Genomic DNA, 26,340 nt, shown 5'->3' with positions numbered 1-26,340 from the left:
AAACTTCTCTTGGGATTAATTGAAACCTACCTTCAGGGTGAGAATCTTTCAGCAATCCTTTCGTGATGTTCTTCTCAATTCTTTCAAAATCCATGAAGAATTTATTTCTTGGTGTTTTTCCAGGAATACCTTAAGAAATTATTCTTGAAATTACTACAGAGCATTCTCTACTTTTCTAAGCATTCCATCAGGGATTACATAAAAATATTCAATTCCATTAGAAATTTATTTTGGTAATTCCCTCATGAATTCTTCCTGATTTGTTTCCAATTTCTGTTGCTAAATGTTTCTCCGAAAATTCGTCTTGGCTCTAAGGATTCGTTCAGAAATTGCTTCAGAGATTTTTGTCCATTAATACCTCCTAGTCATTTTGCACGAAATTCTCACAAGAATTTCTCCAGAAGAATCTCCAAGAGTTCTTCCAAGGCTTGCTTCAGAATTTCCTCCAGGAATCCCTCTAGAAATTTAATGAGATTTATTGGCAATTTCTACACGAATTGCTATTCATTCGAAATTCCTTTAAGGGACTCTTGAAGACCCTTAGCAAAATTCCTGAACAAATCGCATACCAAAATTCATGGAGGAAATTCTGAAATAATTCCCGGAGAAATTCAAGGCGAAACTGGATCCATTTCCTCACTTTTTGGATTTTGATTTTTATTTATAAAATAACGAAGCATTTTTTTTTTCGTGGTGGAAAATGTTTTTCGTTTTCGCAAAAACCATTTTTGAATAAAAATTCACAAAAAATGGTTTCTGCAAAAATGGAAAACTTTGTCCACCACAAATAAAATCAGGAGATACCTTGATCCATACTCTACATGTGCACGAAAACCGATTTTGAAAATATTGTTTTGTTATTTTATAAAAAAATCAAAAACCAAAAATATGAGGAAATGCTTCCACTTTCGACTTAAACGTATTTTCGTAGGAATCTCTGGAAGAATGTCTGGAGAAAAACTTAAACTCCTTTGGGTGAAATCGCATGAGAAATATCTAAAAGATTTTCTGTTGAAGTTTCTAGGAATTATTTTTGAAGAAAATTCAGGATTTTCGAACGAATCCAAGTAAAAATTCCTACAGCTATACTTGGTTAAAATTCAGGATGAATTTATGGAAAAACACATGGAGGAATACTTGGAAAAACTTATGATACAGTCTCTGTATGGGTTTCTGCAGGAATTCCTGTTGAAATGTCTGCTGGTATCACTGAAAAAAAAAACATATTCTTAAAAAAAAAAAACACTGGACGAGTTAGTGAAAAAAAATATCTGTGCGCATTTCTGAAGGAATCCATGGAAGATTTATTGAAGATGCCGCTGGAGGAATTTCTGGAATAAATACTGGAGAAACCCCTAGAGATATGTCTGAAGACATCCCTGGGGAAATTTATGATGTAAGAGGTTACATCATACATTTCACCAGGGATGTCTCCAGAAAACAACACAAGAAATAAAATCCCTATAAGTAATCTCTCGCCGAGTTTTTGATGGATTCCATGAAAGCAGATGAAAGCAAAAAAAAAATTGATCGTGATCGATTCCATGGAAGCAGAATTTATTGAAAAATCTGAAGAAAACATTAAATCATATTCGAAAGAAGCCTTGAAAAAAATATTGAAGAAGCGCTGACAGAATTAATGAAGGAGGAATTCCTTCAAAAATCTTTGGATTGATTGCTTTATAGAGTAATTCCTGAAGTTAGAGCTGAAGGGGAAACATTCACAAATTACCTTACGCTTTGAGAAGGGAGAGTGCTCAGCAAAGAGTGACATACATAAAGTTCCGAGGTCCCACAAAGAAAAGTGTGCCATTGGGGGAGTGGAGTTAAAAATGAACAATTTTTGTGTGACGTAATTGATGGACTTACTAAATCAATACAGTCATTAAAGAAGTAATCCGTAGAAAGTTTGCTGTAGAAATTGTTTAGAAAATTTAAGGAGGAATCTAAGGCTTCTTTAAAAAATATTCCTGAAGCAATATTTTGAAGTTTTTTTTTGAAAAAATACCTGGAGAAATATCTTAGATAATTCTACAGTTTTAATTTTCTGAGAAAAGATCACTGTAAGAATTACTGGAATCCTCAGACGGTTTTCTGAAAGAATTCCCGGTAAAATTTCTATAAAAAACCTTGAAGATATTCATCAAGCATGGATGGTTTTCTTGAAGATTTTTCTGTGTAATATCTAAAGGAACCTCTTGAAGAATTTCGGAAGAAAATTCTGGATTCCGTGGAATTTTTTTTTGTAATTAATCTTCAAAGGGGTCTCTAGAAGAATCTCTGACAAAAATCGCTGTATTATATTGAACATTTAGTAGAATCAGAAATCAAATAATCCGTCATCGGATACGCGATTCACAGCCTCAACTATTAGTAGGCTAATTAGAGTTAAAGAGGGAATCTGCCGAGGGAAGACACCAAGAATATCGACGGAAATCCTCCAAGAATGTCATACGTAAATTTCCAGAGAAATCTTCCAAGAGATATACCAAGCATTTGTAGGGGAATGTGTTTGTGGATCACATGAGAATACCATCATGAATTTTGTTGATATTGCAAAAAAAAAACTCGCTATCATAGAAAATATTGCAAAAGATCTATAAAAATCTCAAGAAAAAAACGTGAAACACTAACAAGAAAAAAATGTACAAATTACCACTATTATTGCTAGATCAATGGTTCGTAAAGCGCTGGCAAGAAAAAAAAAATCGTTGTCGTTTTCTCATTGGCGGCGTGAAAAAAACGTCGGCGACAGCGGCGCGGTGGCGCACACGTCTATTTACAATGTTTAAATTATTTTCTTTCTTTTTTTTAAATTCACTGTAACTTAGGTATGATTGGATGTAGGAAAAATAATTAAGGATAGTTTTTTCAATTAAATCCCTCGTACGTAGAATCTATTTTTGAATCGAACATCTCAAAAAATGTTTCCTTTTTCTTGTTCTAAAAAACGACCATTCTGAGCTACTTGGAAAATTTTGAAGCTGAAAGTCAGCTTTCTACATAAAAAAAAGGATGGGTAAGGTTTTAGGAAAATTGAAATTATAACACATCCAACATAGATACGCGATGAATATTACTTTCAGTTTATTTTTTTTAAACAAAAGTCGAAACAATCAATACAGTTACAGTAGCTGGGATGAATTGTTAATGCAATCGCTCGCCCACTTTAGACTTCATACCCTGTCTGCCTGCGCGAGTTCATGTGGAAGAGGTGAGTTAGGTATTGAAACCAGGATCTTCTGCGTACAAATCAGTTTATCAGATTTTATTAAATTAATGAGTAACGATGATTGGATAACAGTAAATTTCTGAAAATCGAATCTCTATTAGAATGTTCTGCCTTTCTTTGTGAGAAAATTCCGTGTTTGGTAAAAACAATCAGAACTATTTAACACATTGAATAGTTGAGTAGATAGGTCGAAAAAAAAATATTTTACTAGCCCTTGGGATTACAAACAAACCCTATCTAAAACACTTGCAGATCTAGAATTCTCTAAAGAAAAACACTGAACAGCCACTGCCAAACACCATCTGATGGATGTCGCATCTCCACTCGTACGTTTTCTCCATTTCCGTGGGAAATTTGACCATTCGAACCAAGTGGTAGCATTGCATCAACCTTGAAAATCTGCGTCGTTTTTGTCTTGGTTGTTGGTCGGTAGGAAGTGGGTGCTTGTGTGCGGTCTAACAAGCAGAAATCGAAAGTGCCATCCTCTAATTGCCATGCCTTTGTTGTTGGTTGCGGGGTTATGTTTTGCTCTTTTGGCATTGGTGATGGAGGTGGCGGAATCAAAAACGATCAATACGATAGAGGGTTGACAAAAGCACAGATAAAAGCGCAATCACAGTCAGTGAATGGTGTTTGCCCCTCAATTGGCGGATAAAGTTAATCGATTTGGCTTCCAAAATACTGTAGGTAACGGCTTTCGCTCGTCGTCTCAGTTGAACAGTCAAGATTGAAATTGATTTTCGTGCCACTACCATATGACCACAGACGATTGATTCTTCTTCTTCTACTTCTTCTTCTCCTTCTTCTTTATGGTTCTACATCCCCACTGGGACTTGGCCTGCCTCGCTTCAACTTAGTGTTCTTTGAGCACTTCCACAGTTATTAATTGAAGGGCTTTCTTTGGCTGACATTGCATGAATTTGTATACTGTGTGGCAAGTACAATTATACACTATTCTCAGGGAGTCAAAAAACATTTCCCGACCGGACCGGAAATAGAGCCCACCTTCTCCGGATTCGCGATCCATAGCCTTAAACACTGGGCTAACTGGAGACGATTGCATTGAGGAAATAGGTTAGGAACGTTAACACTACATTCTATCCCGAGCCAGAGTCGTAATAACTTTTTACCTTAATTGGTTCTTGGAGTTATCATACAATCAAAATAATAGATCTAGGTTTTATGACAGTTGTTTTTTTTTTTTATTATCGCACAAATTGGGCCGAAGGGCCTCAGATTTTATAGATTATTTTTCCACAGGCAGGGCTCATAGATATATGAACAAACAAAATGAGAAAAAATCAGCATTGCCTATTTTCCTGGAAAACTCAGGTGGGTTTTTTTGTTTTTCCTTGACACTACTTACTTTCAAAAATCATAACTCAAGAACGTATCGTAGAAACAAAGTATTTTTGTAGAAAATGAAAGTAAATTTTCACAGAAATAAAAAAAAATAAGAACTGGAAAAAGTTTTCCACAAAATTTTCACAATTGAGAAAATTCGCAAAGAAAAGGTAAAAAAAAACTCTGCCCGAACTCGTGGAGAATTAAAAAAAAAAATTGAGAGGGTTACTTTATAAGCTTTAATCGCTGAAATTTATGGAATGCACTTTAGTTTTTTGAGTTATGGCCAATTTTGTTGCAAAATGTCCAAATATGCCATATAAGCCTTTTCTTTGAAAAAATCATAACTCAAGAACGAAGCATCGTAAAAACAAAGTTTTTTTTTAGAAAAAAAAGCAAATTTTCTCAGAAATCCAAAAAAAAGATATGAAGTGGAAAAAGTTTTCCACAAAATTTTCCACTGTTGAGAAAATTCATAAAGAAAAGCCGAAAAAACTATGCCTAAATTCGCGGAAAATAAAAAAAAATTGAGAAGGTGATTTCATAAGTTTGATTGATGAAATTATTGGAATGCACTTTTTTTCCTTCCTGAGTTATGGACAATTCCTTCTATTTTTAAAAATACAGTGTTCCATGGTCATACTGATTATGCTGCGAAGGTAAACACAATATCTGAAATCGTCTGTCTCCGCATGACATAAATTCCCACTAATGTCGACTACCGTACTAACGCGTACGCTATGAACATTCCACGAAATACCTGTTAGAATTGTTGTCAATCGCCATCGGAAGCCAATCAATTTTTACGTTTACCAATACATAGTTCAGACGACAGCCTGCTTATAGGCCACAGTTGGTTGCGCATTTGCATTCCATTTTAATTAAGCTGTACATTTTACGGCCTAGTCATTACTATAACTCTTTGCCAAAGCCCGTTTCTATCCCCTTAATTCGGAGCGAAGCAGTGTGGTGTGCCTCCATAGGCAATCAATATAAATCATTAATCTTCAATTTCCTAGTAGGTTCATATCTAGTACCACCGTACCACCTCGAATAGTTAGAGTCGAGAAGAAACAATGTAGGTTGAAATCGGATCCAACGACGTCGAGTACGACGACGTCTGTCTATGAGCCATAGAAAGACTGGCAAATAGCCAGCAGCGTTATACGGACGAGATCAGTCGACAGCATCCGTGTTGAATTTGCATATTTGTCTCACGCGTCAGTCACGAGACATTGGCAAACGATTCCAATTGCGCGACTAATCGCTCCAATTTCGATTGCGCTCTTACTCAGTGTAACCTGCTAGGGTAAGAGTGGCAGTTTTGGGCATAAATTTGTACCTGGCATGCTTTTTCTTCTAGCTTACTATGTTCGTGTTCATAGTCATCACTAAAGTCAGAAACGGGTTGGAAATGCCAAATTCTTGCATTAAAACTTCACTAGAATAGTATTCAATCTATATTACACATACAAATCTCCAACTCAGCGAACTGTGCCGCATCATCTTTACACTGCCAAAAAGCCATTTCCGCAATACACCGAAACACCGGTGTCAACTTGTGCAGACGTAGTGTCAGCCATGGGTAAGCTAATAGTATCGCATAAAAATAAAAAAAAATACAAATGTCTCTTAGTCGTAAGCAGTAATCACATTGTTAAACTGATCCATCGATTGGCAACTATTGATGGTCCACCAAGCTTCAAGTACAAAATTTGTTTGAAGTCAAGAAGTTGACAGCTCCCATATTTTCTTAATATACCCACATTGCATGTTTTAGAGCCTGAAATGCCATTGAACAGCCGTCATCTTGATTTTGGAACCGGCAACTTGAATATCCTGGTCGCCGTTTTTGGACGCCGGACATCTTCCTCATACCAAATATACCCATATGACATGGTTTTAGAGCCTAAAACGCCATTAATCAGCAGCTATCTTGGATTTTAGACCGACATCTTGGGTATTCTTTTCGCAATTTTTCAACTCTAGACATCTTCCTCATAAAAAAATATACCCCTATTACATGGTTTTAGGGCCTGAAACCCCATTAAACATCCGCCATCTTAAATTTAGAACCGCCATCTTATATTTGTAGCCACCATCTTCGATGTTATGGTCGCCATTTTTATACTCCAGAAATCTTCCCCATACCAAATTTACCTATATTACATGGGTTTAGGGCCTAAAACTCCATTTAAAAGCCGCCATCTTGAATTTGGAGCCGCCATCTTAAATTTTAAACCGCCATCTTGGATATTCTGGTAGGCATTTTTGGAGTCCAGGCTTCTTCCTCATCCCAAATATACCCACATTGCATGTTTTAGAGCCTGAAACGCCATTGAACAGCCGTAATCTTGTTTTTGGAACCGCCAACTTTGGACACCGGATATCTTCCTCATACCTAATATACCCATATGACATGGCTTTAGAGCCTAAAACGCCATTGAACAGCCGCCATCTTGGATTTGGAGCCGCTATCTTAGGTTTTCTTTTCGCAATTTTTCAACTTCAAACATCTTCCTTATACCAAATACATATACCCCTATTGTATGGGTTTAGGGTCTAAAACTCCATTAAAAAGCCGCCATCTTGAATTTGGAGCCGCCATCTTAGGTTTTAGACCGCCATCTTGGATATTCTGGTAGCCATTTTTGGAGTCCAGGCTTCTTCCTCATTCCAAATATACCCAAATATGGCTTAAGAGCCTGAAACTATATTAAACAGCCACCATCTTGAATTTAGAACCGCCATCTTGAATATTAGGATGCCACCTTGAATTTTGGGCCGACATCTTGGAATTTCTGGTTTCTAATGCTGATTTCCGCACAAAATTCGTCAACCATGCTAAAGGTTACAATAATGATCGTAGTTTGATGTGTCGCATGATGGGGCTTGGTTCAGTATTATATACAGCCAGTTCTACTGGTCCGGATCACGGATATGGCCATCACTCCGGAACGCCTTGACCGATCCGAACCATTTTTAATAGCAAACAATTCGGTAAAATTCCTGTTAGATTCGAGCAATAATCCGAAAAATCGTTCTCATTGGTCGCCTTAAAAGTGAGTATTTTTTTTTGCGCACAGACATACATACACACACATACAGACATCATCTCAATTCGTCAAACTAAGTTGATTGGTATATGTGACTGGACCTTCCGAACTTTCTATCGAAAATTCGTTTTATGAGTGAACATATAGCCCTTCAGTACACTTTGGTGTACGAGGAAAGCAAAACAAACATAAATTGCAACGATTATTGATTAACAAAAAAACTAGCAATTATTTATTTCTAAATTAGATAAATTTAGATTTACATTGAATTTCAGTAACGTTTCTCTTCAAAATTTTAGAATTTGTTGGAAAAAATTTCAAATGAAACAAAAATCTGTAAAAGAGAAAAGAATTCTGTCACTCACCCTACTCCTATTTACATCGTATAAGATGCAGATTAGAGGCTGCTGTGAATGATTATGGCATTGCGCTGCCATTACGCCTGGGTCTCACAGTACCGCCGAGTAGCGAACCTTGTTTATGGTGGAACACATGTGGGAGCCCACGGAATTTCACCCGCTTCGTCTCGTCTCGTCGTCTAGTTAGGAGGTTCAAATGACCCCCAAGTAGTACCAATATTGTTGCCAATCGATAGTTGACTTTAATTTAATGTGCTAGCGAGTGGTAAAAATGAGCCTTGATGAGGTTAATTTGACTGATTATTTTGTGAGCTCTGTTAGTTGCTACCGCCTTCGTATTGAGCAAGTGAGCAGTTGTTGAGTTGGTACATCGTTTGCCAATTACGGATTTTATTGAGGTACGTGGGTAGATTTTAAGCTGAATGCGAGGATTTTTCGGATTAATAATCAACGGTTAAAGGTGGCTTTTGATTTAAACATAGAAACAATACTACATTTGGAAATTTTATCAGTAAGTAAGTGAGTTAGTAATACTCTCCGACAAAGCTAGAGATGTTTCAAAGATTTTTACCACAACAGTTTCAGAAAAATGTTCTAAATAATAATTCTGCAGAATAGTTAAAAAAATTCTACATATAGTAAAAAAACGAGTAGCAATTTTTTTCTCAGTAGAATAAATGTTGCTTTTTAGAACTGTATCTAATTATTTGTTTGGAAATTCTCATCCGGAAGCATTTTTATTGTTTTTTGATTTATAATATTTTTTACCTTACTTTTGAAAAGACGTATGAAAAATACCACAACTTTCTTCTTCTTAAAAAAATACACTGCGAGTAATATACATCGCGGATTTATAAGAAATTTCATATTATTTTAATTTTTTTTTTAAATTAACCATTCGATTATTTTTTTTTCAGTAGAAAACTGACTTCTCACCTCAGAATCTGCCAAGTAGCCAAGGATGGAATATGCTTCTAAGTATTTTTTTTTAATTTATAAAGTATATTTTTTTTAATAACAGCCATTTTTAATATTTTTGATAGGTTCACCGTACCCTCATTTATCTTACGCACCCAATTCAAACTAATGGCAAAAAAAGTGACTACGAAACCTATTGATTCCGTTTTTTTTGTTATCATTCGAGCTCATTTTTAACCAAAAATACAAAAAAAGAAACAAAACAAATTACGCAAACAAATTTATACATAACTTCGAACAAAATAAATAAAATAAATTATAATAAAATTTAGACTTCTTAAAATGTAAAAAAAAATGTATTTTTTTTTATTTTTTTAACAGTAAAAAAATCTCGAATAACATTTCACGATTTCCCTTTTATTTCTATTATTGAAGGTTTGATTTTTTAAATTTGTTTATGCATTTAACCGTAGGAAGTTTTTTATGTAAAAACAAAAGTACGAGTCAAGTACAAGACACTGAACACGACCTTACAGTTGAGGTTGAAATACGTATCTGTCAAAGGATGCAAATTCTTGGTAATATTCAAAGGAACAGTTTTTCAAAGGAACACCATTTTCTTTTTACTTACAGATATTCCCCTAACAAGCCCCGGTTCATCATCATCAGTTTTTTATGTTTTTTGTCTTTTTTCACTGAAAACTGTTCGTACATAAAATCTATTTTATATAAAAAAATGTTTCCTTCTGCTTGTTCAAATAAACCAATGAAAAATAAAAAAAAAATGATAAAAGTAATTAGAAGCATTTGATCTTCCTAGCCTGCTTGACAAACTTTGAGACTGGAAGTTTGTTTTTACAAGAAAAAAAAAACAAAGCGTAAGGTTCTAGGACAATTTAAATTATTTGACATAGATCCATCATGAAGATTACTCTCAGTGTATTTTTTCCGAAAAGTCCTTCAAATATTCTGAAACATCTTCGGAGACATCATTTCAATCCAACAAATCGTTTTCGAGTAACATTTCTTTTTGAAGAAGTTTTTTCATACGTCCGTAAAAAATGTCATGTAAGATTCACGAATTCCAACGCATGAAAAAAATCACATTGAAATATTGAATCAAAAATGGCATTGTTTCGTTTTTTGGGCTGGAAAAGCTAGCAAAGTAGAAGAAAAAAGAATAGTAGCAAGAATTTCTCAAGCAATGACTTCAATTTTTTTTTATTTAAAACTTCAAATTTCACGTAAGTTTATTCAATATTTCTGTACGAAAACTGTCTCTAATAAATTCTGGAGGAATTTAATAAATTGAGATATATTAGAACTTGCAAGGTTTCTGGAAAAAATACCACCTGGAAACAGGTAAATTAAAAAAAAATAGAATCATACGGTGGCAACTTTTTTTTTATCTAAATCCAGTTTTATGAAAATCAATTTAAAAATTTACCTCATTATTCAAAACAGGAATAAATAATGAAGACATGTTTTGGAAATCCAATCGGTATGCATTAAGGCAGCGTTTCTCAAACTATGGGTCGCGACCCACTGGTGGGTCGCGGGTTGATTTTTGGTGGGTCGCGAAGGCTTGTGTGATATTGTAATAAATGGCTTAATTAACTTATGTCAAATGATGTTGTTAGCCATTTTTCATTATAAAAATACTCTCTTGGAGAAGCGTCAGAGTTCTAGGAATTCGGGCTCTCCTTAATTCTGTTAAAACTTTCCCATGTAACAAAACTAGCTGAATAACAGTTTTTTAAGCTAAAGTTTGCTTAAGAGTTGTTTGTTCCACTCTTGTATAGCAAAAATGTTTGTTGGGTTTTTATTATAGGTCTTAATCGGGAGTACTTTGAAAATTGAATTGTCTGCATTTTAAAATTGATTCTGAAACTAAGTTTTTAATCAAAAAGTTGATGATCAGGGTAACATTTCAGAATTCAACCTGAGTGGTGGAAAAAAAGTTTAAGTTTTTGCTTGCAGTTTGTGTTTCAGTTAGATTTACATTCTTGTATTGACTTTTCGAAACTTCTACGCAGAATACCCGTTTCGAATGAGTGTAGATTAGCACGCCGAGTTCAGCAGTTAAAATATCAAAAAATACAAAAGAAATACCAAAAAATCAGCAAAAGGAGAAAATAACAAACTTCGACAAGAAACCTTACTTTTGCCGACCTACAATAAAGCTAAGCTTCGGTAAAATTCTGTTAATGTCAATAATTTAAATTTTTACGGATATCAGAACAACTGAAAAGTGACTTTAACGAATAACAGAAAAAAATATGTGTGTATGAAGAAAAAGATTAGAAGTTTCATGAAGATTCATTTGACCATCCAGCTATATTTCTAAAAACTTTGAAATTTCACAGAAGCCTAAAACTGCCACTATATCTTCAAAGACTTTGTAAAAATATATTATTTTAGTTTTTTTTTTTTTTCTAGAATGTGTGATCTAAGACATGTTCTATAGTGTTGCATTGGAGCCAGACTGGTTCAATATATTAGAAACTTGGAAACCTATCTCAAATTCATAAGACAACCCAAGAGTTTACTGAAGCTGAACATTACTCTTACTCGGATTTTTTTTAATTAAACAAAAAAAACACTGTAAATAAAAAAAACATATTATTTTAGTTTGATTGCTACGTAACGAACGTTATTTAAAAAGTTAGGTCGAATCAAGGGTCAAATTTGCAGAAAAATTACGTATTTTTTTGAAAATGCGTTCTGGTGGGTGGAGAGCTGAAAAAGTTTGAGAGCCCCTGTATTAAGGAAATGATTGAGAATTTTGTAGAACTGCTAAAATGTTTTCAAGTAAACAAAATCGGTAGGCAGGAGTCTTTGAAATTACTATTTTTCATTTTCATGTGACTGTTCGTGTTTTTAAACAAATCCTGATGGGCGGGAGTATTTTATTTATAATGATTTTTGTTTAATGTTGAAATATTTTCATCATGGACCTGCACCTTATTTGCTTCTCTGTGACAATTTATTTAGAGATTTCTTAAGAAGAATTTGTAAAAAATCTGGAAACTTTTTCCATAACATGCAGAAGTCGTGAGAAAGTTTAAGATAAAACCAAGATTTTTTAAAAGTTCTAAAAAAAGTTGTTTTTTTCAGCAGTATTGATGAACCTTTTCAATACTAATATGCTGGAATTCCTTAATAATCAAAGAATCTCTGGAACACTTCCTTGCAGCAGTTCTGGGATAAATAGCGAAACAATTTTAAGAAAATATTTGTGAAAAATGAGAAGAAATATTTTTGAAAAAATCTTGGACTAATTTTCTAATTGTTTTCCTATAAATAATATAATTTATGAACAATTTCTAGGGAAACATGTACAGAACGTGTTGAGAAAAACCTTCAACGATCTACTAGTGTACTAATCTACTGATTTACTTTGATTTCAATTTTCAAAAAATTGTCAACTAGCTGTATCTTTTCGAAAAGTGCATCATAAATTCTCAAAGTTTTACTGTAAATTGGCCAACTAGTAATAATGATCCAAATTTGGGAAAGATAGGGATATCCGAGAGCCAACTTTGAACTGTTATGTCTCCGAATTCCATGATCCGAATACAATGAAATTTTGAGCTTTCATGACTTATATAATAAGCTTTGAAACTTTGAAACTTTGACTTAACTTAACCCTCGAGCGATCGCGCTGTTGTATTTTGTACAACACGTTGAAAAAATCTCGCTTTTTGTACTCAGCATTAGCATGGTGCTGATGCAGGTAGTCAACCGCGCGAGTTACGGAAGGTTAAAATTGTTTATAAGAAAAGAAGTTATAGCAGTTAAATTTCTGATACGTGTGAATTTTTAGTCAATTGGTCTATTGTTATTTCTTTTCAAAACATATTTATATTCAACTCAATTAGAGGGAGTTTAAATGAAATATAATTAACATCTTGGATATTGAAGCGATGTTGATTTTTTAGCGAATTTGTTGTTTTATTTGAAATATATACTAATCGCTGCAATTGTCATACAGGTTAACAATTTTAAGCTAAGTCAGACGTTTTTTGAAGCTCATTATAAAAGTCATAAACGCTCAAAATGTCATTGCATTCGGTTCATTGACTCCGGAGATAGTACAGTCCAAAGTTGGATATCGGATTATTATGCCTTTTTCTAGACCATTTCTAACTTCATGTAGAATAATTCGATCTTTGCCAAATTTGGACCATTAATAGACAACTTATTGATCAACTTACAGTAAAAATTTAAGAATTTCTGTAATGATGTCATCCTGATCATGTACGATGCTAAGCATCCTGACATAGGAGAAGTTTCTGTAGAAAGACAAACACCAGCTGTATTTCGCTTTTCTTTTGGCATTCTAAGAAAAGTCTTAAAAATATTATTCTTTCAAAATAGTTGTTTGGGTAGTTCTATAAGGAAGGCAATTCAAAAAGATTTTTTTTCTAAAATTCAAAAATTTCTTCAAAATAATAATACATTTGTAAAAAAATCCGCAGCAAACCTGTTCGCTGTAACTCAGTCAATTCCAAACCAATTGACATGAATTGTGTGCACGCCCAAGTAAAAATGGTAGCTAAACAGTGAGAATCATAGCTGAACTATGGTTGATTAATGCTGTCAATAGCTGAATAAGCTGGAGGCTGAATATCAAGTTGATTAGTAGTTTGTTGAGTGTATAACGTATCTCGTGTACATCCAATCATCGTATGCTGAATATGATACTCAATACAAAATTATCCATCAACTCTACATTTGTTTATTCAGCTTATCCTCAATATTGAAGGTTTAGCATTATATACAGTAAACACAAAAAACAACAGAAATGGCACTCAGTACCACCACTTAAAAAATAATAGTGGAATGTGAAAAAGTGTTATTTTCGAAAAACAGGAAAATGATTTAGTCCTCCTCATTGAACGCTGGATTTCATAACTGCAGCAGAAGCAACCATATCCAAAAGCAAACTGCACGGAATATGCAAATGATACAGTATTGCTTGATTAAATTTTTTTATTTGTATAATTGTAAGACATCAATGATATCCCTAGTGTTAAACAATTACCAGGGGAAAGAGAATCGGCAGATTTCAGTTCCGTGGGCAATGAAGGTGGTGTTTCGTGATGCGCAACTTGATGAGCCGGCGGAAGAGGAAATCGATTGTACGCGGTCCTTAATCAAACTTCTACAATGAACCAACAAGAGAAGCATAGAAATTGCCAATTAAACATTAGACATCAAGCATCAAAAGATCTCTTACGGGTTATAAAACACCAATACCGAGATGACGATAGATATGTGGGGTTTTCACGTCGAAACTAAATAAAACAAAATCGGGTTAAGTACGGTTCCTTTGAATTCCACTAAGAATTTGCATCCTTTGACAGATACGTATTTCGACCTCAACTGTAAGGTCGTCTTCAAGTTACAAGCCCAGGTTAATCATCAACGTCGAAACTGCCAGCGTTCCCTAAAAATAGATAAAGGAACATGTATCTATTCACGCCTTCGTAGTATTTTAAGGATATTTACCTGTATTTTTTTATTCATTTTGCGTGACTTTACCAGAGATTCACGATTATCAAATTCGAGAAGCACTGAACTGTAAACAAAACAATGATGTTTGGACAGCTAATGTATGCATTCATATTTAGTACTTACATCGTTTATTCAACCTTAGCGCAGCCTTTGTTCAAAGCCGTTCAACTTTTAATCAGACATGGCAGTATATAACTTGTTCTCCCGCGAATCACTAAGCCCGTACCATTCCAGGTGGAGCAGATGTGGTAAGTAAGTGACTATGAATCAATGCACCCCCGTTCGATTCTCAATTATAATAAATAATTGTGTATTTCTCTTTCAGCCTCTATGAACTGTATCCTACATCTACGCCTACAAGAGCCTAATGGTAATTCTGGCTAGAGGTTTGTGGGACAAGTTTCAATTTTTTTGATAGTGCTGCATAAGTGTTAATTAATTGTTGAATTAAAGATGGTTAAGCAACTCCAATGCTTCATCTAATCCTTATCTATTTTATAAATAGAATAATAAATTATTCCCATTCTGGATGTAAGCGCTTCTACAACCTTAATTCAGCCACCCGGAGAGCTAAAATCAACTTATGGCTGAATAAAATCATCAAAATTTGATGTTTAAGAGCTGAACATATGATTACAGTTCTTTTGCACAGCTTTTGTTCAAATGAAGGCTGATTTGCACAAGCTACAGAAGCGCTTAATCAGCATCAAATTGTTACCTGTGCGGCTAGATACTATACGTATCTCACCGCGTTCCAAAAATTGTGTCAATTGGTTCAAAATTGGCCGAGTTATAGCAACAAAGTGCCCAATTCATGCTGTTACGTTATATACACCCTTTTTCTAAAAATCTGCATTTTTGCAAAGTTAATATGTACCTCATGTTTTGGAAACCTATTTGTATGTACCTTCATTCAATCGTCTCGAAGGGTCTCATTGCCCGCTTCAACTCCAGACAGATCAGTAGATTAGCTACTACGGCGTCCTCATTCAATTCGACCATTCACACTTTTGTTACGATTCTCCGCCATCAACCCAATAGACGCTTGGTCTGCGCTTTGTGAATTTTTATATTCCCTCCACCAACCAAGTCACGGCTACCGCCAACCGCCGTCGTCACCGCAAACACATTGCCATTTGCCAAGCTCCAGTAAACTTCCATTCGGCTGACAAAGGAAAATCAATTCCGAACCTACCCCAAGTGCATATCGGTTGAGCGCACACCAGACGACGACGACGACGAGGGGCTCTCTTTCAACCTTTCTCAACTCTGGGACTGGATTCCACGCAGTGCAGACAGGAGCAGTGGAAGCTTCTCGGTCAGACAGTGGAGAAAATGACACCATCCACCAGACCACGTGAAAGACCAAGAAGAAGCAGGACTTCCTCCAGCATCCTGTCTGTTGACGCGACTGTGCTACATAGACACTAGACTGTTGCAGAAAAACGGGACGACACCCGTCCGTTTGCTTGGCCCCAAAGAAGTTAAGGCAACGGAGTGCACACTCGGACGAGTGCTGTACTCCTCCACTCATACCCGCGCCTACGGTGGACTTTATGTACCTAACTCGGTAGTTCTTGGGGTACGAGGCGCAGACGGGATCGTTTTTCTGCTCTGCAGATAAATTTCCCCGAAGTCTGGCTGCGTTGCCCTCCCCTAGAGCTTCCTCTGCATGCAGTTCCATTCGTTGTGGAAGGAAAACTTTTCTCGGGGAAAGAAGCTGCAACTGCGAAAGGATTCCATGGAATGCACAGTATCGCTGTTGTTTTCCATCGGTGGCGAAGGAATCTCGATTTGAACTTCGTCTTATGTGTCTTCTTGGCTGGCTCTGGCTAGACGTACGCCATGTGGTACATACTATGTTTACCCACCTAAAACATGCTGTAAATTTTCAGTTACATATCTGAGCTAGTTTCTTGGGTGTTCCGTCGCTGCTCGTTCACCTTGAGAATCGGCAATGATATCTTTCACTGACCTTTCCCAATGTTAACCAGCGTCGTGCTCTTCTTAGAGGTCAAAATGCTCCATAAGATAGAAGGGAGGTGTACATAGGTACATACTCCATTTACGTATGTCTTGAGATTTCAACATTTTTGTTTTATCCTGAGACTTTCAGCCCAAGGCTGGTTGTTCTCTTGTTTGAGGAATTCTTGGTGGATTCTTGGAGGAATTCCTAGAGAAATTCTTGTGAAGGAATACCTAGAGGGATTCTTTGAGGAATTCTTGGCACAATTTATGAAGAATATCTGGAGAATTTCTTGGAGATATTCCTGGGGGAAATCTTGAAGGAATTCCTGGAGTACTTTCTGAAAGAATTCATGTAGTAATTTTTGAAGGAATTTTTAAAGAATTTACTGGAGGATTTCGCGGAGGAATTTACTGTAGAATCTTTGGAGGAATTAGTTGGGCAATTCCTGTAGGAGTTCCATGAAGAATTCCAAGCGGAAGCCTTGGAAGAATACCTTAATTAATTCCTTAAGAACTCGCTGAAGGAATTATTGAATGAATTTGTGATGGAATCCCTAAAGAAATTTCTGGTTGTGTCCGTTGCGGAATTCCTGGAGGAATCGCCAGGAGAGTCACTAAAGGAATTCCTAGAGGATTCCCTGGAGAAAATACTGGAGGAATCCCTGGAAGAATTCCTGGAAGAAACATTGAAGGATTTCATGAAGGAACCCTTGCAGGAATTGTCGGAGGAATGCTTTGATAAATTGCTGGAGGAATCCTAGGAGGAATTCTTGGTGAAATCTCAGTAGGATTTCCTGGCGGAATTCCGGGATGAATTCCTGCAGGATTACATGGAGAAATCCCTGAATAAATTTTAGGAGGAATCCCTGGATGAGTTCTTGGTTGATTCCTGGAGGAATCTGTGGAGGCATCCCTGGAAGGATTCGAGGTGAAACCCCTTGGACAATTCCTGGAGGAATTCCACTAGGAATCCCTTGAAGAATTTCAGGAGGAATCCCTGTGAAGAATTCCTGAAAGTACCCATGTAGGAATTGCTGGAGGAATTCCGGGATGAATTTGTGGAGGAGTCCCCGGAAGAATTTCTGGAGAACACCGTGGAGGAATTTTTAAAGGAATACCTTGATGAATACTTAGATGATTTAGCAGTTATTCCTGGAGAAAATCCAGGAGGATATTTACCAAGTGATTCACTCTTTGGCGAGCGTTCGTTCGAGACAGTCGCAACTTTTCGTTCGTCCGGTTTGTCTCCAGTTCGGTGGCTATTTTCGTGCTAGTGTTTCCGAGTGATTAAGTTTATTAAGTAATTATCCCTAGTGGGACGCGTGCGGTTGGCGAGGCCACAATTTTTGCCGCAAAAGTTCGTTTAGTTTGAGTAAAGTTCACGTTTTCATTATATCACGTGGCGCATTGACCGATTACACTAGTTTACAGCATTTTTGAACTCGGTAAGCTGATGATCGTTTTTGGTGTAGAATCAAGCCCTGAGTTCGAAAACGCGAAGGAAAAAATTTACAGTAGAGCGGAAAATTTTTCGACTTTCCATACAAGCTTGATGATTTGAAATCGATTTTTGTTCTATTTTTAAGCAATGACACTCACTTCACACATCTCATACTACGTAATCAATGCTCCGATAGAGCTGAATTTTTTACTGTAACTCGCCTACATATGATATGTCAAAAAAACATAGAGAAAGATTTTTTTAATGGTTTTTTTCTTATTGAAAAAAATACATTTCTTCATATATTTTTGGAAATTTTGCTAAAATTTAAGGAGATTGTCCCTAAAACTCGCCAATATCTTGAATTTCATCAATCTGACGCAAAACCTGCATTCAGATGATCGAATGGTATTATATTCAGCTTTTAATTTATGGAAAAAGATTTAAAATTGGTTGATCAAAACGCAAGATATTTGAATTTTATTAAATTCCATATTTTAAAAAGTTATAAAACTCGTTATTGAGCTAAAACTCAAAAACTGTTCTACTTTAATTTTTTTGAAGCACGGTTTCGAAATCAGCACTAAATTATGCTTCAAAAATTTTGGTCTTTGACAGAAGTTCACGACTTTCGTTTTATTTTGTAAACTAGTGTTATCGAGCACAGCAGTGCAGCACCCCCCGCATACCGCGCCGCTCGCGCGGCCGTGATCGGCTTCTTCCAGTGAGTACCCAAGCTCATCGTCGTCGACAGCAGCAGCCCACCGAGAGAAGAGCAGAGAGCGTTCAACCGCCGCACACCGCTCGCCTCCTCCCAGTGCGGGCGATTCCATCGCTTGGACCTGTCGTCGTCGAGCCTGTGGCAAAACAGAGCACAAAGCTAAGTATTCAAAGTTACCCCTCGTTGTTCCCCCCTCTCCACTGACTCTTTGATTAGATTTAATTTGGTATATAAGCAGTTTTTTTTTCTCTTTTTTTTCCTCACTTTCCCTGTACAATTAATTTTGTCCCTTGTTTTTTTTTTATTATTTCGTCCCCGTGATAAGTGTTAGTTTAAGATTTTTGAGTGCCCCGTGGTGGTAGTTAGCTGCCATAATGGGCGAAGATGACGATGGCGGGGGTACGTCGTACCGCATCAACGAAGCTTTGTTATTGGCATCGGATTGCTCGAGCCAACAAGGCGATTTAAATGCTAAACCGTTTGCCCCCCTTCACCCTGGTGCTTCTCCAATGGACACCAACAGTAAATATGTTTCGACGTCCCCCCGCCTCAAGGCCTACCCTCCCGACTTTGGCGGGCCATATGTTGTTTTCTTCCGACCCAAAGGCAAACGTTTGAACACCGTTCAAATCAGCAAGGATCTGACTAAGCGGTATTCTTCCGTTGTCTCCATTGACATGGTCGGTACAGCTAAGCTTCGGGTGACAGTAGGCTACCGAAAACACGCTAATGAGATTGTGGCCTGCGAGTTGTTTACTCTTGAGTATTTTGTCTACCTTCCGAGCGCGTCAATTGAGATTTCGGGGAAGGTCGCCGACGCATCTTTGACCTGCGAAACGATCATGCAAGGCTGTGGTCGTTTCCATAACCCTTCTCTACCTCCTGTCCAGATACTGGATTGCCGGCAACTGCATTCGGTATCCCAGGAGGGCGAGAAGAAGGTTTACACACCATCTGAAGAATTTTCTGTGACCTTCTCCGGATCTGCATTACCAGATCTGCTGGTGATTGGCAAACTTCGGCTACCTGTGAGGCTGTATGTACCGAAGGTAATGAATTGCATCAATTGCAAGCAGCTGGGCCACACCGCCCAGTACTGCAGCAATAAACCTCGCTGTGCAACATGCGGGGAGAGACATGTGGACGGTGCGTGTAAAACGCCGCCCAAGTGTGTTTATTGTGGTAGCGACCGTCCACACGATCTCAATGTTTGCCCGAAGTACATACAGCGAAAACAACATCAAAAACGATCGTTGCAGCAGCGTTCAAGGCGAAGCTACGCCGAAATGCTGAGAAAAGCTGCTCCGGTCGTTGAATCACGCAACATCTACTCGTCTTTGTCTCTCGATAATCAGGGCTCTGACTCTGAGGTCGGGGACGGGGTTCCCTTTGTTTTTAAGGGTGAAACGAGGAAACGGGTGAGGCTCCAGAGACCCACCAAAAAACCTCGGAATCTGCCTAGCAGTGACCCCCAACCCACCGTGACAAATTCTAAGAGTGTTAAAAAAGGTAACAAACGTTCACCTCCTGGATTCAAAATCCAAGATGAACGAGACTTTCCTTCGCTCCCGGGAACATCAAAAATCCCAGATGTACCAATTTTTTCGACTTCTCAGCCAGAGGGACAGCATTCGGAGAACCAGGAACAACCTCTTGGTGCTCCGATGTTTACGCTTTCTGGCATCGTAGACATCGTCCTTAACTTCTTTAATGCTTCTGACTCAGTGAAGAGCATTGTCAAAGCACTTCTTCCTTGTGTGTCTCCTCTTTTGAAGCAGTTGGCTTCTAAAATGCCCCTCCTTGCGACATTCGTATCTTTCGATGGCTAATTTAACCACCGAGGTCGAAGATATGATTTCTGTGCTACACTGGAACTGTCATAGTATCGTACCAAAATTAGACTCTTTCAAATTTTTAATTAACAATTTACAATGCGATGTTTTTGCGCTATCCGAAACATGGCTGACACCTGATGTAACCTTACCTTTTTCCGATTTCAACATTATCCGTCTTGATCGGTCCGACTCGTACGGAGGGGTGCTTTTAGGGATCAAAAAGCAGCACTCATTTTACAGAGTCGATTTTCAACCGATGACAGGCATCGAAGCCGTCGCATGTGAGGTGACAATCCGAGGTAAAACCCTCAGTGTTGCCTCCATATATCTTCCACCGAGAACTGCGATATCTCGCAGGGATCTCGCCCACATCTGCTCGGTTATGTCTGAGCCACAGCTGCTCATGGGAGATTTCAACTCCCATGGTACAGGCTGGGGGGAACTGTACGATGACAGCCGTTCAACTTTGATATATGACCTCTGCGACGACTTCAACATGACAATTTTGAACACCGGAGAAGTTACGCGAGTGGCACCTCCAGCTAAAGATGGCAGTCCTAGAGACAGCCGATTAGACCTCTCAATCTGTTCGAGCTCACTATCGCTGGAGTGTACATGGAAGGTTATCCAGGATCCCCATGGTAGTGATCACCTTCCGATCGTTGTTTCTATTTCCAATGGTTCACGTCAACCTCCATCTATTGACATTTCCTACGACCTCACGAAACACATTGACTGGGGAAAGTACGCGGAAGCAATTATCGACGGTGAGCAATCGGTAGAAATTCTTCCACCGCGGGAAGAGTATCAGTTTCTATCAGAACTGATCATCAGTAGCGCGCTGCAGGCACAACGTCGGCCAGTTCCAGGTCCTTCGGCTCGCAGGAAACCCCCCAATCCGTGGTGGGATAGCGAGTGTACAGAAATCTATCGCGAGAAATCCGCTGCGTTCAAAGAGTTTCGGAAACGCGGTTCGGTTGAAAACTTTAAGCGGTACGTTTCCCTTGAAAGCAAGTTCAAGAACTTGATCAAGGCGAAGAAAAGCGGTTACTGGCGTCGGTTCGTCGAGGGTTTATCGCGCGAGACATCAATGAGAACTCTTTGGAACGTCGGGAGAAGAATGCGTAACGCGTCGTCGGTAAACGAGGATCGAGAAAGCTCTCCTCGGTGAATTCTCAAGTTCGCAAAAAAGTTTGTCCAGATTCCGTACCCGTGGAGCGAATAATTCGTGATGTTTCCGTGGATAGGGACGACATGGATAGGCCGTTTTCGATGGTTGAATTCTCACTTGCTCTTCTTTCATGTAACAATTCCGCTCCAGGAATGGATCGAATTAAGTTCAACTTGCTTAAAAACCTCCCCGACGTCGCTAAGAGGCGCTTGTTGAACTTGTTCAATCAGTTCCTGGATAACAACATCATTCCGGATGATTGGAGGCAAGTGAGAGTGATAGCTATTCAAAAACCCGGGAAACCCGCGTCGGATCATAATTCGTACCGTTCAATCGCGATGTTGTCTTGTCTACGGAAGTTGTTGGAGAAGATGATTCTCTTTCGATTGGACAAATGGGTTGAATCGAATGGCATGTTGTCTGATACACAATTTGGTTTCCGCAGAGGCAAAGGAACGAACGACTGTCTTGCGTTGCTTACTTCAGAAATTCAGCTTGCCTTTGCTCAAAAGCAGCAAATGGGCTCAGTGTTTTTGGATATTAAGGGAGCTTTTGATTCAGTTTGTGTCGATGTTCTCTCCGACAAACTACACGAAAGTGGCCTTTCACCAATTTTGAACAACTTTTTGTATAATTTGCTGTTTGAGAAGCAGATGAGTTTTGCTCATGGCGACTTGACAGTTTCACGAATTAGCTACATGGGTCTCCCCCAGGGTTCATGTCTAAGCCCCCTTCTTTACAATTTTTATGTTAGAGACATAGATGATTGTCTCATGGAAAATTGCACGTTAAGACAGCTTGCGGATGACTGTGTTGTTTCTATAACGGGATCAATAGCTGTCGATCTGCAAGGACCACTACAGGATACTTTGGACAATTTGTCTACTTGGGCTCTTAAGCTGGGTATCGAATTCTCTCCGGAGAAAACTGAGATGGTTGTCTTTTCTAAAAAACACAAACCGGCAAAGTTTCCGCTCCATCTGATGGGTAAGACAATCACTCATAGCATGTCTTCTCAATATCTCGGCGTCTGGTTCGACTCCAAATGCACCTGGGGGAAGCACATTGTGTATCTGATACAGAAATGCCAAAAGCGAATCAACTTTATGCGAACTATTACCGGAACATGGTGGGGAGCACATCCGGAAGATCTGATCAGGCTGTACCAAACAACCATTCTGTCGGTTTTAGAATACGGTAGCTTCTGTTTCCAATCCGCGGCGAAAACACACTTGCTGAAGCTTCAACGGGTTCAGTACCGTTGTCTTCGGATCGCGTTAGGTTGCATGAACTCAACTCACACTATGAGTTTAGAGGTACTCGCTGGTGTACAGCCTCTGACAGACCGCTTTGCGGAGTTATCGTTCCGGTTCCTCATCCGATGCGAGGTTGTGAATCCATTGGTCATAGAAAATTTCGAAAAGCTGCTCGAACAGAACCCTCAAACTCGTTTTATGAGTGTGTACTACTGGTACATGACGCTGGAGGTAAGCCCATCTCCGGTTAACACCAATCGTGACAACTTCTCAAACTTCGACAGCTCCTCAGTGGATTTTGATCTCTCTATGAAGGATGAGATCACCGGTATTCCGGAATCTTTTCGTTCCGTAGGTATTCCACAGATCTTTGCAAGTGAGTTCGGGCATGTTAGCGGGGACAGACAGTTCTTCACAGACGGTTCGAAAACCGATGATTCGAGTGGTTTCGGTGTCTACAACGAATTTCATAGCGCCACCTACATGCTTCAAAAGCCATGTTCGGTATACATTGCTGAGCTAGCGGCTATATACTACACCTTAGAGTACATTCACACTCTTCCACCTGAGCACTACTTCATTTTTACCGACAGTCTAAGCTCTCTGGAGGCTGTTCGGTCAATGAAACCGATGAAGCACTCAGCGTACTTCCTGAATGGAATACGCCAAGTCTTGAGTGCTTTGTCCAAACGCTCATACATCATCACCATAGCTTGGGTCCCTTCACATTGCTCAATTCCGGGCAATGAGAAAGCGGACTCTCTGGCTAAGGTGGGCGCTAGCGGAGGCGATATTTACGAGCGTCAAATCGCCTTCGACGAATTTTTTGCATTGGCCCGTCAGGAGACCTTGATCAGCTGGCAACACAAATGGAGAGATGGAGAGATGGGTAGATGGTTGCACTCCATCATTCCACAGGTGTCGAAGAAGCCATGGTTCAAAGGGTTGGATTTAGGCCGCGATTTCATCATTGGCGTATCTAGGATTTTTTCCTAGGGGGTGCCTTGGGGTGCCAGTTTCAGTGGCTTCCAGGTTGTTTTGTTTTTTTTTTTGTGAAAGGAAATACCGATTTACCCTTAATTTCTTTCATGAAATAATGATATATGTAGGGTGACAATGGGTATTATCGGCAGGTTTGTTCTCTTCGTCATATGGGGTTTTTGTAGGCCAAATTTCCTGAAACATGGTGTTATAATTCACCCAAGTAACCACGGTGCTGAAGCCCTATTGCGTGCAGATGCAGGGCAATTATGCGACTGCTCCAAGATTATACCAGTATAATCTTAATTTGATTCTATAATTGCCCACTTCCACTTTAAATCAACCTTAAGTTTGCATGTAAAGTAATGATTGCACTAAATACACCGTATATCTGCATGCAATAAGGCTTCAGCACCGTGGTTACTTGGGAGCTAGGTTGGGAAGGATTTGAGGTCAACTCTGAGTTCAACAGCTTTCATTTAAGTCTTCTTTTGCAAATCTCTCAGCAATTCCTTTGTATTTGGCAATTATTTAAGAATATATTTGGTAATCCGTTTAGAATTTGATACTAAATACCTTTCACGCATACTTTTTAAAATTCATCGGAAATTACTTTGAAGATTTCTTCGACAATTCCTTTAGGAGTTTATTTAGCTTTTTTACTGTTTTCTCGGGAGTTCCTTTGCCAAATTTTAGTAATACTTTTAGCATTGTTAATGTCAGCATTGTTGATATTTGCTTTGAAAATTCTCCAATTACTCGTCAGGCGATTCTTTTGGGAATATTTTTAATAAAGCCTTTGGTAATGCATTCGACAATAACTCTGGGAATTTCCTCACAATTTTTTTGGATATGTCTTCGGCACTTTATTCTACTTTTTTTTTTGATTTTTGTCGATTTTTTGGACTTTCGTTATCTATGCTTTTCGGTATTTTTTCACGGATTCCTTCAAAAACTCCCTCGAAAATTCTTTTATAATCCGCTTCTATAATTTTAATGAAAATGATCTAGACAATTTCTTCTAGATTTCTTCAGTAATTATGTAAAGAATTCCTGCAGCAATTCCGATGTTACTTGCACTGTCCATAATCGCATAAGTGACGTAAGCGCCACTGTAGTTTTCAACACACTTTCAAAACTTTAACGATGAATAATGAAAAGTTTAAGATTTTTTCTCTTTGACATCTAGCTAGTGATTAGATCTTTTGCTGTATTGAATAAAACTGGTCACAATTATGCACAATTGATAGATATTGCCTTGTGAACGCTAACATTGTCAATGGTGGTTACGTCGACTATGCGATCATGGGCAGTGCATTAAAAATTTATTTAGGAATTAAATCAGCAATTCCATTGGAAATTTTGGAATTATTACCTTGGAAACTTCTTCGGCAATTCCTTTGGAAATTTTTTCAGCAAATTTTTTAAAGATTTCCTTCGAGAATTTATTTGAAAAAAACCTTTGGTGGTTCTCTAAAATTTCTGTACTGTGATACCACGGCAATTACTTTTGGAATTATTTCTAAATTTTATTCAGAAAATCCTTTGATGATTTTGGAAAATTCTTTGAGAATTTCTTAAAAATTTGTTTTGTGAATGTTTATGGAAATTTTTATAGAATATATTTTGGCAATTTATTTTGAGATTGGATTTGACCAATTTCTTGAAAAAGCCTAAATATTTTCTTCAGGAATTCCACTGGTAATTCTTATGTGAATTCTTTTGGCAACTGCTTTAAAAGTTCTAAGGTAAATTTATTGGAAAACTATCGGACAATTGCTTCGAAAATTTGTCAGGAATTCCATAGAACTTTTTTCGAGCAAGCCCAGTTTAGAATTTCTGAATTTCCGATTCAGCCATTTCCGGAAGCAATAAATATAAATACAATTAAATCATAAAGAATAACAAAAGTAATCACGATAAAATTGCCTGCAAAATTTAAAAAAAACTGATAAAGAAATTGTTGAAATAATTTCAGAGGAATAGCCATTGAAATTATTCAAAAAAAAAATCCAAAGAAATTGATGCTTAAATTCTAATGAAACTACCACAGAAATTAAAATAAAAACCATGCCGAAGGAACCCTCAAATAAATGGCCATACTGCGGTCTAGCGAATACGGAGTCGTGGGTACGAATCCCCCCACAACGCGTTTTTGTTTAAATTCATCTCTGAATTTGTTAATTAGCAATATTTTGTGCCTTCTGAATAATTACAAGTTTTTTTTTTTGTATATTCCTATAGGATTTAACTAGAGATTTCTCTAGTAATACCTCCTAGGATTTCTCTGGAATTTCCTACTATTCCCGAAACTCGTTTAGGGATTCCTATAGAGATTTCTATTGGGATTTCTTCAGCTGAAATTTCTTAAAGAAGGCCAAGAGGAGTTCCGGGAGTAATACCATGATTAATTTCTAGAGTAATCCATGGAAAAATGCCTAGAAGAATCCCAGCAAGAATAGCAGGAAAAAACCCTAGAGGTATTCCTGCAGGTATCATAGTAAAAATTTCAGGAGGAGTACCAGGAGGCATCGCTGA

General features: G+C 37.8%; 1 protein-coding gene across 21 annotated transcripts in view; it reads right to left on the bottom strand.

The window, feature by feature from the left end:
- The window catches only part of LOC109414826 (supervillin), a 1,049,091-nt gene that overhangs the window by 409,933 nt on the left and 612,818 nt on the right, over window positions 1–26,340 (bottom strand). The window lies entirely within an intron of this gene.

This window comes from Aedes albopictus, chromosome 2 (assembly GCF_035046485.1).
Source record: "Aedes albopictus strain Foshan chromosome 2, AalbF5, whole genome shotgun sequence".
Taxonomy (NCBI): Eukaryota; Metazoa; Arthropoda; class Insecta; order Diptera; family Culicidae; genus Aedes; species Aedes albopictus.
The sequence above is the reverse complement of the archived record's forward strand: the minus strand, read 5'-3'. Positions and strand labels throughout refer to the sequence as shown.